The 13,496-nt window shown below is 40.4% G+C and overlaps 1 pseudogene; it reads right to left on the reverse strand.

The window, feature by feature from the left end:
* Positions 1 to 11,661: 11,661 nt before the first annotated feature.
* Positions 11,662 to 11,787, reverse strand: LOC133388185 (U1 spliceosomal RNA; annotated as a pseudogene).
* Positions 11,788 to 13,496: the final 1,709 nt, after the last annotated feature.

Raw genomic sequence — 13,496 nt, forward strand, 5'->3', positions numbered from 1 at the left:
AGCTCAGCTTTCAGTTTCTCCGTCTCTCTGCTGTTTTACTCGCTGGTCTGCAGTTCTGGCTTTTCTCTGCCGCTTTTCTGCAATCCTCAGCACCAGGTAACCATCAGCACCAGGTAACCATCCTCTGCTACCACTTGTTGGATGTTGTATCTGGCGCAAGCAGATGCCCAGGATGCAGAACAGTATAGTGACAGGCTAGATGCCAGTTGAAGCAATGAGCCAGACAAGTAATAAGTTTTAAGAGTCACTTTACTGACAATAGAATATATCACAAGCTCTCTCTCTGTACAAACTCCTCGACCCCCACACCGACTGGCCAGATCTGCTAAGTCTTATAGATAAGACCAGCTGGTTGCCTTGGATACTTGTCCTTGAGATCTGCACGGACTCTGTGCTTCTTGGCCTTGTAACTCTGCTGTGGAAAAATACATTCAGGCACTCTTTCTTTGCCAACATCAAAAGAGGATTAAGCACATTCACAGAGGACAAGTCTGCTTGTCTGCTACTAAGTCTGTTGTAATACAACAAAATACAAAATAAGAAATAAAAGAAGCAATAAAAATACGATTTAAAAAATTGATATGCATATTTAATGTGGACATGCCACAGCCACCAGCATGAAGCTTATGGACCACTGGTGGTCCACAGACTACAGCCTGGGAAATATAAGCTATCAAATTTAATGTAGCCCACCAGCCATGTGTTGGGCCAGCCAAGCACTTGATAACCAAGTGGTACCTTAACCTGATTTTGTAGCCGTAGGCAGGCAGCAAAACTTTACACTAAAACACAGCCGTATCAGATAACAATCTGTGATCTGTCAAGCTATATGCACCGGCCAGCCAGGTGCCTTGCCATATGTGGCTGGTTGATGCACATAGCTTTATGAATCACAGGTTATTATCTGATAGTCCTGTGTACTCCTTGGAGGCAGGGCAGTTTAAAAAACAGACAGGATGCATTCTGGTTTTGTTTTTTACACTTAATTCCTTTTTTGCTCTGAATAGCTAGAATAGGGTGAAGATGTGAGCATCCCTTAATTCTTCGAGTTGGAGATATACTTATATAGTATCTTTCATTGCGTGTTCAGGTTTCCAGTCCCTAAGTGTATGGGATTCAGGGTTGGTGAATGGGATTCAGGGATCTTCAAAACTTTAGCTTGGGAAACATGATGATGATTTTGCTGCCTTATATAGTTGCTTTGATTGCTTTATTATAGTGTTACTATATCTTTTGTTGAGGCATTTAGAGCCAAAGGACATATATCTTAAGGACCACCTAAGCACTTATATCCCAGCTCAGTCACTGAGATCATTTAAAGGAGCGCTGTTAATTATCCCCTGTGTTACAGAGGTCCAACTGGCCTCAACTAGAAGTCAGGCATTTAGTGTCTCCAGTCCCATGCTGTGGAATGCTCTTCCAGCAGAGACTCGGCAGACATCCTTGCTTTTGACTTGAAGGCCTTTTTATGCTGACAGGCCTTTGCAGCTGTGTAATTCTTTGTCAAGATTAGCCGGTCACTTTAATGTTTGTTTGCATTGCTTTAATGGTATTTTATGTTTTATTGTTCTACACCGACCAGACATTTTATGATATGGTGGTATAGAAATACTTTTATAAATTACTTAAATAAAAAATTGGTATATAAATAATTAAAAAATCCCAATGATGCTGTGGCATCCCTTGGTTCCCTAAGGGAAGAAAGGTGAGGTATATAATGGAAGAAGAAGATCATCATCACCGTCAATCATTATCATTACTGTTTATTGAACAGAGGGCTTTGGAAATCTCTGTCCCCTCAATTGCTCCAGTTCATCTGTGGTGAGGAGAAGTGGTGGTGGCAACTTATTCCTTTCAGAGTATTGGATTCTGCTTCAGAACTCTGGGATGTGAAGCATCACCCAATTCCCTGAGAACATTAAAGGAAGCGAGGGAGTGCTTAGGGAAACTAAGTGTTAAACAGGGCCATCCATCTGGGGCAGAGCAGGGGAGAAGAGAGTACTTGATGTCTCAATCATAGCTGGTTTATGGCCTTGAATTTGCCTCCTTGAATTTGTGTGACAGTAATCCAGTGCCTTACATAGATTGCATCATAAATAACCAAAGTCCGCAGTGGTCAGAGAATCTAAATGAGAGAAAGGAAAGAAATGTAGAAACAAAGAGTGAGGAGCACAGCAGGGAATTATCTTGAGTGGTTTTTTTGGGGGGGGGATCAGCTCTAAAGATAAAGAAGGAAGAGCTGGGAATGGTTTTAGTCAAACACAGGGTCACTTTTACAAATGGCTCTAACTAGTGCCTTTTAACACAGTTTTATTTCATTATTTTTTAAATGTTGGTGACTATTGTGCATGCTGAAGGTAATGGGGAGGGGGGAGAAATCCATCAGATGAAGTTCTATGTGACTTTTTAATGTGCACCAGCTGTCCCTGTTTCCCATTTGGCTGGCCACTTTTGGCCATCTCCAAAGAAGAGGACACTGATCTGCATAAAATTTGTATATGCTACTTTATATGTAAATTTAGAAATAATTGCTATAATTTAAACAGAAACACAGTCCTCCTCACCATAGTGGGGAAGACTGAAACCAGATGTGTGCCTGCTAAATCCACTGTCCAGGTGCTAACTGTTGATGGGCAACTTCACGGCCTCTTCTCTCCTGTCTTGGGGTTCTTCATCTTTAAACTGGACTTGGTCTGGACAGCGCTTCAAATAGAGGTGTCCTTCAGATAGAGAATTGTCTTGTTATAGCCCTTCTAATAGGAAACTGTCCTCTGTAAAGTAGGGCACATTGCCACACTATTTACTTAGGACAGTAATCCTGATTTTCTGGGACGTGTTCCTGATAAATTTCAATTCCTGTTGTTGAAAGATTGGGGAAAGATCTGGATAGGAGAGGGTTAATGGGGCCAGAATGATATCTAGTGTACCTTAACAGTCATTGGCAAAATTGCCAGGCACATCTTTTGCTAGGGAGATTACTGGCTAAATGACCAGTGAATGCTCTCTAATGGACTAGGAAATACCTGGAGGGTCCTGAAAAAAAGAAGCATGCTTTCTTCCCCCTATTCCAGCTAAGGATAATGTAATTTAGGTTTGTGCGTGTGAAAAACTAGAACCATAAAACCCTGCAGTCTGAGTTAGGGAGTAAAACAGACTGAGACACACACACAAACAGGAAGAGAAAGCTGAATGTTGGGCTCTGTAATTAACAGCATTTTGGGGGTGCCGGCTGTCCCTCTCTTTCTCTCTGAAGATCTGATGTTGGGATGGGATTTTGGCTGTTGGTTGGAGTGTTTAAGCTGTGCCTCTCCATCTATGCTCAACCTATATAACTGTAAATAAACTCAAATGTTACCAAACTCCGCAAACCTCCAGTGTTCTTCTTCCCAAGAAAACTCAACTTGAGCAGGCCCTACACCCTTGGAGCTGCTCACTGCCCAGGGAAGTTGGGCAAAGCATAGTAGTATATTTGCTTTATTCAGGATTTTTTTTTTTTTGCTATTTCCTCCTTTTTCTGTGATACCTTCTTAAGTTGCAAGAGTTGTCATTCTTCAAAATTCAGCTCCCTTCCCTGGTTTTCTAGAAGTTAAATGTGGGCGCGTGTATCTTTCATTTACCTGCACACTTAGGTGCACACTCAGGCTCCACTGGGCCTCACCGGCAGAAGCCACTAGCTATGGCTCTGCCACAATGGAACCAGGACCCTGCCGGCTCAGCTGCAGGTCCTCTGAGGAAGCCCAGCCCGGCAGAAGGGGTGCTGGTGGAAGCCAGCATAAGGCCCAATAAAGGGGCATTTTGGGGGGGTGTCAGTGGAGAGGCCAAGGGGGGGACTTATGCAACATCCAACTCCTGTTCGGAATCCTCATGTGGGTCTCAATCTGGGCCAAAGTCACACTGAGAAAAAGGTTGGTCTACGAAAATAATTATAATGGAAGTCAAAGGGGAGCACTTATTCGCCAGTAGGGGTATTCATGAGAGCTGGCTCCCCCCCCCATGAGTATGCAGCTCCTGGCTGAGCCAGCGTTCTGCCAGGCCGGTGCCCCCTGAACAGCAAATGGATGTTTATTATTTATTTATTTGATTTATATTCCGCCCTTCCTCCCAGCAGGAGTCCATGTTGTGGAGCTTCCGCCTGCTCCTCCTCTGCCAGCATCCCTTCCTCCTGCTTCCCCTGAGTTGAATTGCCCTGTTCGTCTCTTGTAGAAATAGCTACAGTCTCAAGACTTATTTCCTCTTGAGGTCAGATGATTCTCTCCCTTTTTCTCCCACTCCCGCCCCCTGTCTCTAATGGAAAACACACACACACACACACACACACACACACACACACACACACAGAGGGAGAAATCAATCCATCAAATGTCATTACAGATTTATTAAGCCTGATGTAGAAAGACTTTTTAACATCTTCAGAAAGCATAAAAAGAGCACTTCTGTTCAGTCTTGTGCTTTGAAAATCTAAATATATTTTTATCATATAAATAATTCTTTTCATGTTTTTAAGTGCATCTGTGTGGTTTTTTTAATTATTATTCCCTCTTCAAATTTCCATTTTACAATTGGCCAAAACGGGCATCTGCCTTGACTGAAATGAAGCTATTTGCAAAGCTAATGATGTTGTGAAGCATGTCTATGGCAAACCATATCAGCTAGATTTCAGAAAGGTAGTTCAATGAGGAAGGCATTAAAATGAGGGACAGCCTCCAGCAAAATCATAATTGAACACACCCAAGCCCTTAATGTCTGCAGTTGGGTTTCCTGATGCAAATTATGATAACATTTCAGATGGGAATGGTTGCTTTCCAATAACTGCAGCAAGAAAGAGATGTGAGTTCTCCCCCCTCCCGCAACAGAGCAAAGAATTGCCATGTTTCTATTTTTTTAATGTAAATAATATATGTATAGAAACCTTTTCTAATGGAAATGAGGCAGTCAGGATTATATGCATAGTATGAGAATTGCTGCTCCTCCTTCTGAACACAACGGGTAAAGATGTGTGATCTGCAGATTACTTTGGACTTTAATTGCTACGATAAAACTTGAACAATTTTATTTTCAAAATGCGTGGGGAAGGGAACCCCAGTGTGCGAAAAATATTGTTTTCAGTGATACGGCTACAGAACTTTATCCACCTCCTATATATTTGAGGTTGCAAAGTTATTGCATATTATTCTCTCTATATACCAGTCTGCTAAAATCATATACCGAAATGCTTTTCTTCCATTAATAACTACAGCTTTGTTTTTAATAATAATAAAAAGGTTTTCCTGCAAATAGGTAGCCTATACAAGTTTGGGTTTGACTGATTGGCATTGCAAATAAAAAAAATTTTGGGAGGGGAAGAGAGGCAATTGAAGCAATATATATATATATATATTTAAGGAATATGTCTAGCAATCAATCCAAAAATAAAGTTGGTGACGTATTTTCTAACCGTTGTTGAACTTCTTTTTGCATACTCAGTTGGGTACCATGAATCCTCGTCAAGCTTACCCTGGTGCAACGGTGTGTAAGATTGCTACCTACAACAGATGAATAGGTTGATTTAGGATCCCCTTGATTCTGAACGGAAAAAGCATCATATATTTGGAAGATTCAAATCCACAATGAATTTATTTTGGAGCACTAGGTGGTGCTGTATTCCTAAATGTGAGAGCCCTATGGTTTCATTTTCTTTTTAATTTCTTTTTATTTTTTATTTTAACTGTAAGGACCATTCATAATCATCAAAACCAAGTGAAACATGGTTTTGATTAAAGCAGCCTGTTGGCTCAATAATCTTAGTAATTTTAAAAACATCCTTAATGTGGAGGAACAGTACTACAATGTCAGCTACGGCCTTGGGGCCTATTAGAACAGCAACAAAATATATAAGGGGGAGGACTGTGAGGTCATGAAAACAAAATTAAGCTAATGTTTCAAATTTTGACAATTATGAATTGTCTTCAGAGAAGACCCCCCCCTCGTTTTTTCTTCAAAGGAAATAAATAAATAAATTCAGACACTCCTAGATTAAATACAAAGAGGGTCATTGTACATGTACATGTTTTCTCATGGGGGTTTAACATGCCTTCAAAGCAAACCTTGAATGTCATTTTTTAAAAAATCATTATTTTCCCCAGTCCCCAGAACTGGGCAGGTCTCATGCAAATACAGACTTGTTTTCTCCATCGTTCCTCTGTAAACTCCATTTCTATTCCTCATAGCAGAATTAAGAGATGATGAAGAAAGAAAACAACATTGGCAACAGTGAGAACGGAAACAGCAAGCATAATGGCCCAGGGTTTGTTGGGTGGGTTTTTTTCCCTTTGTTTTGTTTTTGTTTTGTAGGAAATGGAAACAAGCAACTATAAGGGGGGGAATTCTGTGTTCATTAACAGGGCAATGCATTGTAGTTAATTATATACAAATATGTACACTATAAAAATGCATCAAAGGCTTAAGTTTCCTGTCCCACCAAGCTGCAATGCACACAGGAAAGCAGTATGCTTTTCCTTGTTCCTAATCATTTGCCCCCACTTTGCCCCCCCAATGCACCCTGAACCCTTTGCCCCAAATACACAGGCAGTATAATCTATACAGCATGCAGTTTTTAACAGTAGTGCAGATGCACTTAAACCTTACAGATACAGTTGCTGTAATTTGTCAACCAGGGGATAGGGGGTGGGGAGAAGACTTGGATGGGTCATTTGTACAATTATGTTTTTTAAAAAGAGGTCTGGTGTGTTTGTGTGTGTGTGTGTGTGAGAGAGAGAGAGAGAGAGAGAGTCTGAGGCTGTACACTTGATCAAAGCGGAGTATGCTTCTGAGAACTCGCTCTTCGTAGGCAATCTACAACCACTGCACAAGAAGTCACAGAAAAGCATCCTGAAGATGTTTCTAGGAACATGCTGGCTGAGACTGCTGCAGGCATTTTGTCCCATGCTAAGGAAGAACTGACTATTTTTCCTGGGCTTTCTCCAGCAAAACTGTTATTTTAGAACAGGGAAGGATTTTTAAATTATTATTATTCATACTGTGAAATATTCAAGGCAATGAAGAAGAGTGAGGGAAGAAGAAAAGATTGTTTAACAATGCATGTGCGGTACCTATGTGCTTAATAAAAATACAATATTGTACCAGAGGTTCTTATGTGAGGGTTGAGAACTCTGGGTAGAATGAAAATGGTCCAGCTTGTCACTGTTTTATGTCTATATTGCAGTATCAATCCAAATCCTTAAAACCTAAAAGGGAACAAGGAGCTTTGTTTACCGTTGAATAAGGATGGCCACCTTCTGTGTTCTCAGACGCCTTGCGGTTCTCCAGATGCTGGAAGGGCATTCTGCCTCACAGCTGACCTCGGAATGGGTGCATCTGTCAATTTCAGTTTCTCTCAGTTTCTCATTTTTCCGGTCTTAAGTTCACTTCTCTACATTTCCACATCAGTTTGCAATTTTTAAAAAAGTCTTCAGAAAAAGTCATCAGCATTTTAGTGAAATTTTCTCCTAATATATACATTTTTGTAGGCAATTTTGTCTAATATACACATTTTTGCAAAGCATATTTCCCCTAATATTTATATTTCCCCTAATATAGTGCATTTTTGTTTGTTATTTTCACAAATATATGCATTTTTATGCACACTTTGCCCTAATATGTGCATGTTTGTAAACATTGTTTGGTTGGAGAATTGCGTTGCAAAATCAGAGAAGTGCAGATTTTGAAGGATGACTGTGTTTTGGTTCGCATATTGTTTTAGAAAACGCAAATTACTTTCTTAATTCTCCTTAATGTGAAATTAATCAAATTCCCCCTCTCCTTAACTGGGCCCCTTTTAATGGCTCTATAACAATACAGTTGGTGGCCCCTCATGGTAAAAGCCAGAGAGTTATGGTGTACATGTGTTCAAGCTCAGACTAGGGCAAAGGTAGCCAATGTGGTGCCCTCCAGATGTTGTTGGGCTACAATTCTCATCAGTCCCAGTCAGCATAGCCAATGGTCAGGGAGCATGGGAGTTGGAACCAACAACATCTGGAGTGTGCCATGCTGACTACCTCTGTCCCATGGCAGTAGACCCAAAGAGAAATGTGGAACCTCTCAGTTGTAGAGAAGGGGCGGATCTGTTCCTTACAAGTAAAATTGTTAAAAAAATGTTTTTAAAAAATCACACCTCAGTTAAAATTTGTCTGTGTCCCCAGCAGAAAACTAAAAAGATCTTTGTGGGTTGAATTCAGCCCGTGGACCAACAGCTGGGCATCTTTGCTGTGTGTCAAAGCATTTATACTTCCTCTACCATTTTACATGGATTCATCTGTAGATACTGTAGGAGTCTATCAATGTGTATGTCACTCCCAGCCTATAAAATGGATAATTTAGCTAGTGAAAACATTTCTGCATCGGCCTTTTACAGCCGAGACATAACAAAGTGGCAGTTTCTCGGCTAAGACTCTGCTCTTGAATTTGCTTCCCACCTCTAGTTAATTAAGTCAATGTGTTATAAAAGTGGGTGGGTGGGCTGGACTTTGGCCTAATTTCAAAAGCTCTCTTCAAGAGATCAATTCAGGTCTCTGGCAAGAGTAATCTGTCCCTTCCACGGCAGGTGGGTGGGTAGGTGGGGAAGAAGTAAAGGGGGGAGGGGACAGAGAAGGGGTGGTTCTTCTCACTTATGATTTTGCCTCCCTCCCACTTCTGGCATGTCATTCAAGCTCACTCTTGAAAGAACATGGCCCTCCATGACAGAAGAAAGGATCTTATAAAGGATGGGGATTTTTTTTGTATTGGGATTTTCTAGAAGCATTTTTTCCCTTAACAAGAAATAGTTTGCACAATTAAGGACTCAAGAAGAAGCAGAACCAAGGAGTAGCAATTCATCTGTTCCTCAAGGCAGAGTAGCCTTTAAAATGCTGGTTGGCATTTCCTAACTCAAGATGAGCCAGTGACTTAAGTTTATTATTCTGCAGTTAAGACCGGTTGAAATGCAACTTTGCCAAGAGAAAGTACTTTAGCGAGAGCAGACTGGACAGGAGCATGGTGTGAAAAGCATGATACTTCCATATCATCACATCTGTCCTGGAGATAGTATAACTTCTTATGTAAAAAAGACCCCTCAAAACATCTCAGAATATCAATGGTTTGATTGACAGACTGGCCACATTTAAAGAGAGAGACAGCGTGCTGCATTGAGAAAAAGTGTGAAATGGTGGGGGGGAGAATATGTTGAGATAAAGTACATCCACTATGCAGTATTATGGAGTGACAGCATTCGAGACAGTTGTCCTAGTTCACATCCCCACAGAGGCACCAGCCAGCACATGGGCCTCCTGATCGCACTGGCTTCTGCTTTCATCTCAACAACTCCATGCAAGCAACGGGGTGCAGGCTACATTGAGATCTAGTGCTGGCAGTGAGGTGGTGTGCTGTAGAATTTACCTTGCCACTGCAGAGGGTGATCAGTGGGAAAGGGGGAAATAGTCCCAACCAGCCAACATTGGGAAGAGGCAGGGGAGGGAGGGAGTGGTAAGCACCATGCCTGCATGCAGGAACTGATTGGATGGCACTTCTCAGCATGGGCTGTGGACATGAGCACGGGCTGGTTGTGCTTGTGCAATACTGACTGAGGGCACTTCCAGACTGTCAACTGTTTTGCAGGTGGGATTCAGTGCCATAAGAGTAAAATTCAGTTTGCACAATAAAAATGGATTTGGTGCTGTTGGGCAACAAACCCATTCGCCTCCCTCCAAAAAACAGGACTTCTTTGCAATAAGGAAAGTGATGGGGAAATGCACTAGAAAGTGTGGGATAACAAATGCTTGATGTGACACTGCATAACCTCCCTGCAAACAAATCAGAATGAATGAACATTAAACAGCCAACGTTGTTTAAACTATCCACAAACTTTGTATAAATAAATCAGGATAAGCATTCAATAAACAGATCATTTGGAAGCGACCTCTGTTACCTCCTGTCACTGCCACTATTATCAAATGGATGCCTGTAATATTGCACACACATTACATTGGACACAGGTACAACCTGAATCTACACATGTGTAAGTGTTTGTTTGAAAGACTGTACACTTGTTCATTTGTACAGATCAGCTATTATGTACACAGGCACACAGGCTGAACATTCATTGGATAGTGCATGTGAATTACTGCATGAATGTACAGCTAAACTATTTGTGTGCACAGGTACACAGATTGTACACTCATTGAATGGAATGTGTGAATACCCCTACAAATTCCTCTCCATGCCCTCAATGGTCCCTCAACTTTAGGGTGTACTTGCAAACAAACCATTTCACTGGCCACCACAGTTGACATCTACAGTAATACGGAGTAGGGAGCCTGTGATCCTCCCGATGTGGTTGGACTTCAGCTCCCATCAGCCTCAGCCAGCATCACCAATGATTAAGGATGATGGGAGTTGTAGTCAAACTATGCCTGGCAGACCATTGGTTCCCCACCCTTGCACTACAGGAACCAGAAACAACGGTGCACAGCTCTCACATGCTTTAGTAATTTTGCTAGTCTGTCTTTGTTCTCTGGGATGCAAGAAAAAAGGATCAAAATCAATTTCTTTTTTAAAAAAACAGCCTCAAAGCATTTGATAATTTCATTTTCAAAATTCTGGTGTCCTGCCCCAACAGCATCATGTTCTCAGGGATTTAAACATTTCTAACAGTGCAGTCCTATATATATTTATTCAGAAGTACATACTATTGAGTTCAATGGGACTTACTCCCAAGTAAGTGTGTATAGGGTTGCACTATTAAAAAAATATTTTTAATTGTCAAGGTTAAAGCACAGGCTCCAAATAATCCACTAGAATCAAAATGATTTTTGTGTGTGTGCTTAAAATTGGGTTTTCACTTCTAACAGGTCTTTTGGGTATGCTGAATGCAACTCTAACAGCATGACTCCAAGACTTTCTGATGCATCAATAAGCAGTGTCAATAAGAATGCATACATTGGGTTTACCAGTACTGAGGACAATGGGCAAGCAATTCGACAGCATTCCCAGTGAGTCTCAGATACCAGAGCCTTGATATAGTAACCAGAATTAACCAGTTCCATAGGTCCATTGTCCTGCTTTACAACCTTGATAATGGTGCATACTCTAATGTAGTTGCTTTCAGTCTTTATTATAGTGGTGGCCACATCTGAATGTATGAGGTGTTTTTTTTCTGACCATCTAGCCTTGCCTTGTAAATTGGCAGCAGCTATCCCCCGTATCTCTAATGCAAGAATCGTTCCTGTCATCCAGCACGTGATTCTTTAAGTGGACATGCTCCTAATTGAATTTGGGACCTTCTGCATTCAAAGCATGCGCTATACCAATTGAGTTCTGGTTCCTCCATTCTAGTCCTACTCCTTAACTTAATGAGTAGTACTAGTAGTAGTAGTAGTAGTAGTAGTAGTAGTAACAACAACAATGAATCCTGTTTTGCAGTTTAGAACCTTACACCTTGAGTCTCTAGGTCACATCCACACCATACATTTAAAGCACTCCTTTACGTCCCTAGGAGCCAATCAGTGTGAAAGGGGAGTATGTTAGCTACTATGATGAGTCTTCTCACTTCCTTTCATTCTGATTTACTCCAATAAGTAGGAAAGGACAAGAAAATGTGTTAAAAGACTCTTCTTAGTGGCCACACTCTGCTTTCATGCTGATTGGCTGGCTGATTGCAGTTGAGTTTCCCGCATTTGGGGAAATCACATGGGTCAGCACACCCAGAGTGCAATGGATGAGCCTCACCCTGGGAAAACCACCTTCATGATCATGGTATCTCCTCTGCCGGGTAAGTCATGACTTCCCCCCAAAAAGTCCTGGGAACTGTAGTTTGTTAAGCATGTTGGGAATTGTAGTTCTCTGAGGGGGTCTCCTAACAACTCATTGCACCTTTATTCATTTTTTAAATTTATATCCCACCCTTCCTCCCAGAAGGAGCCTTTAACAAACTACAGTTCCCAAGATTCTTTGGATGCTCCTGGTTGTGACTGTAATCTATCTATCTATCTATCTATCTATCTATCTATCTATCTATCTATCTATCTATCTATCTATCTATCTATCTAGCCCGCCCGCCCGCCCGCCCTTCCAGAAGGAGCCCAGGGTGGCAAACAAAAACACTAAAAGCACTTTAAAACATCTTAAAAACAAAAAACTTTAAAACGTATTAAAACATAACATCTTTAAAAACATATGAAAACAAAACATCTTAAAAACATCTTTAAAAAACAACTTAAAAACATATTAAAAAGCAATTCCAGCACAGATGCAGACTGCAATAAGGTCTCTACTTAAACAGCTTGTTGAAAGAGGAAGGTTGTCAGTAGGCACCAAAAAGATAACAGAGATGGCGCCTGTCTAATATTTAAGGTGAGGGAATTCCAAAGGGTAGGTGGCACTACACTAAAGGTCCGCTTCCTGTGTTGTCCAGAACGGACTTCCTGATAAGATGGTATCTGCAGAAGGCCCTCACCTGCAATTGGCTTACTAGATTTCACTCTGTTTTTATAAATTTATTGTTTTTTCTGATTTATTGTAAGCTTGGAAAAATTTTGCTTTTTAAATCCATAAATAATGTTTGTTGCTTATCATTTTTATTAATGTCAGTTCTCCTGTTGTCAGACAATTACAGCTTTTAAGTTTTCTCCTCCAGTCTTGTTATCTACTGAAACTTTGAGAAGTCTGGGGAACGAAGAGGTCAGACAAAAATTATTTAATGGCAATAGAAGTTGGAATTCAAAAAGGTAAAAGGATCATTTGTATGCTAAAATGCAAAGTGTCAACATCATGTGTCAGAATATGCAAATATCCTTACATCAATGAATCACATGTCTTTTTATTCTTATGCTCTAAAGGGAAATAAGTTTTACAGCAGTTTTTAAAATGACTTTACTTATATATACGTTTTTCTTGTTGTTGGATTTTTTTATCATTTGTGTGGGAAGGTGAAATTAACATTTGCTGTTAAAGTCTAATTTCGCTTAGTGTATTTATATCCTAGTGCATATGGTGCTTTATTTATTGTTAAGTAATATCTTAGTACATATGGTGCTTTATTTATTGTTAAGTAATAAAGAAAAAAGATAGCTCTCTTTCATTTATACTGCTGGAAATATCTTTGACTTACAGTGTTCCTCTGAAAATGCTTTTGGGGAGGCATTAATATGTAACTTATTGATTTTCAGAATGTCTTTTAATGTCCTTTTAGATTTCAAAAGAAACAAAATGAGTTAATCTTGAACACACTTTTAAAATAACAAATACATTGTCACATAAGGACGGCATCGTATATTCTGAACTAGCAGTTAGTGTTGGAACAGGTCCTGGATACAGATTTTAACATCCTGAGGGTATGGAGTGGGATTTGGAATCTCTTTAAAGCTGTTGAAGGGAAGCTGGATGTTGATACAGAATATCTACATTCCTAACAATATTTTACAATGAAAGCAGATATACTCTCTTGTACTTACCTGACGATTCCTAAAAAGGAAACTCTTAAAATTAAT

This window comes from Rhineura floridana, chromosome 6 (assembly GCF_030035675.1).
Source record: "Rhineura floridana isolate rRhiFlo1 chromosome 6, rRhiFlo1.hap2, whole genome shotgun sequence".
NCBI classification, from domain to species: Eukaryota; Metazoa; Chordata; class Lepidosauria; order Squamata; family Rhineuridae; genus Rhineura; species Rhineura floridana.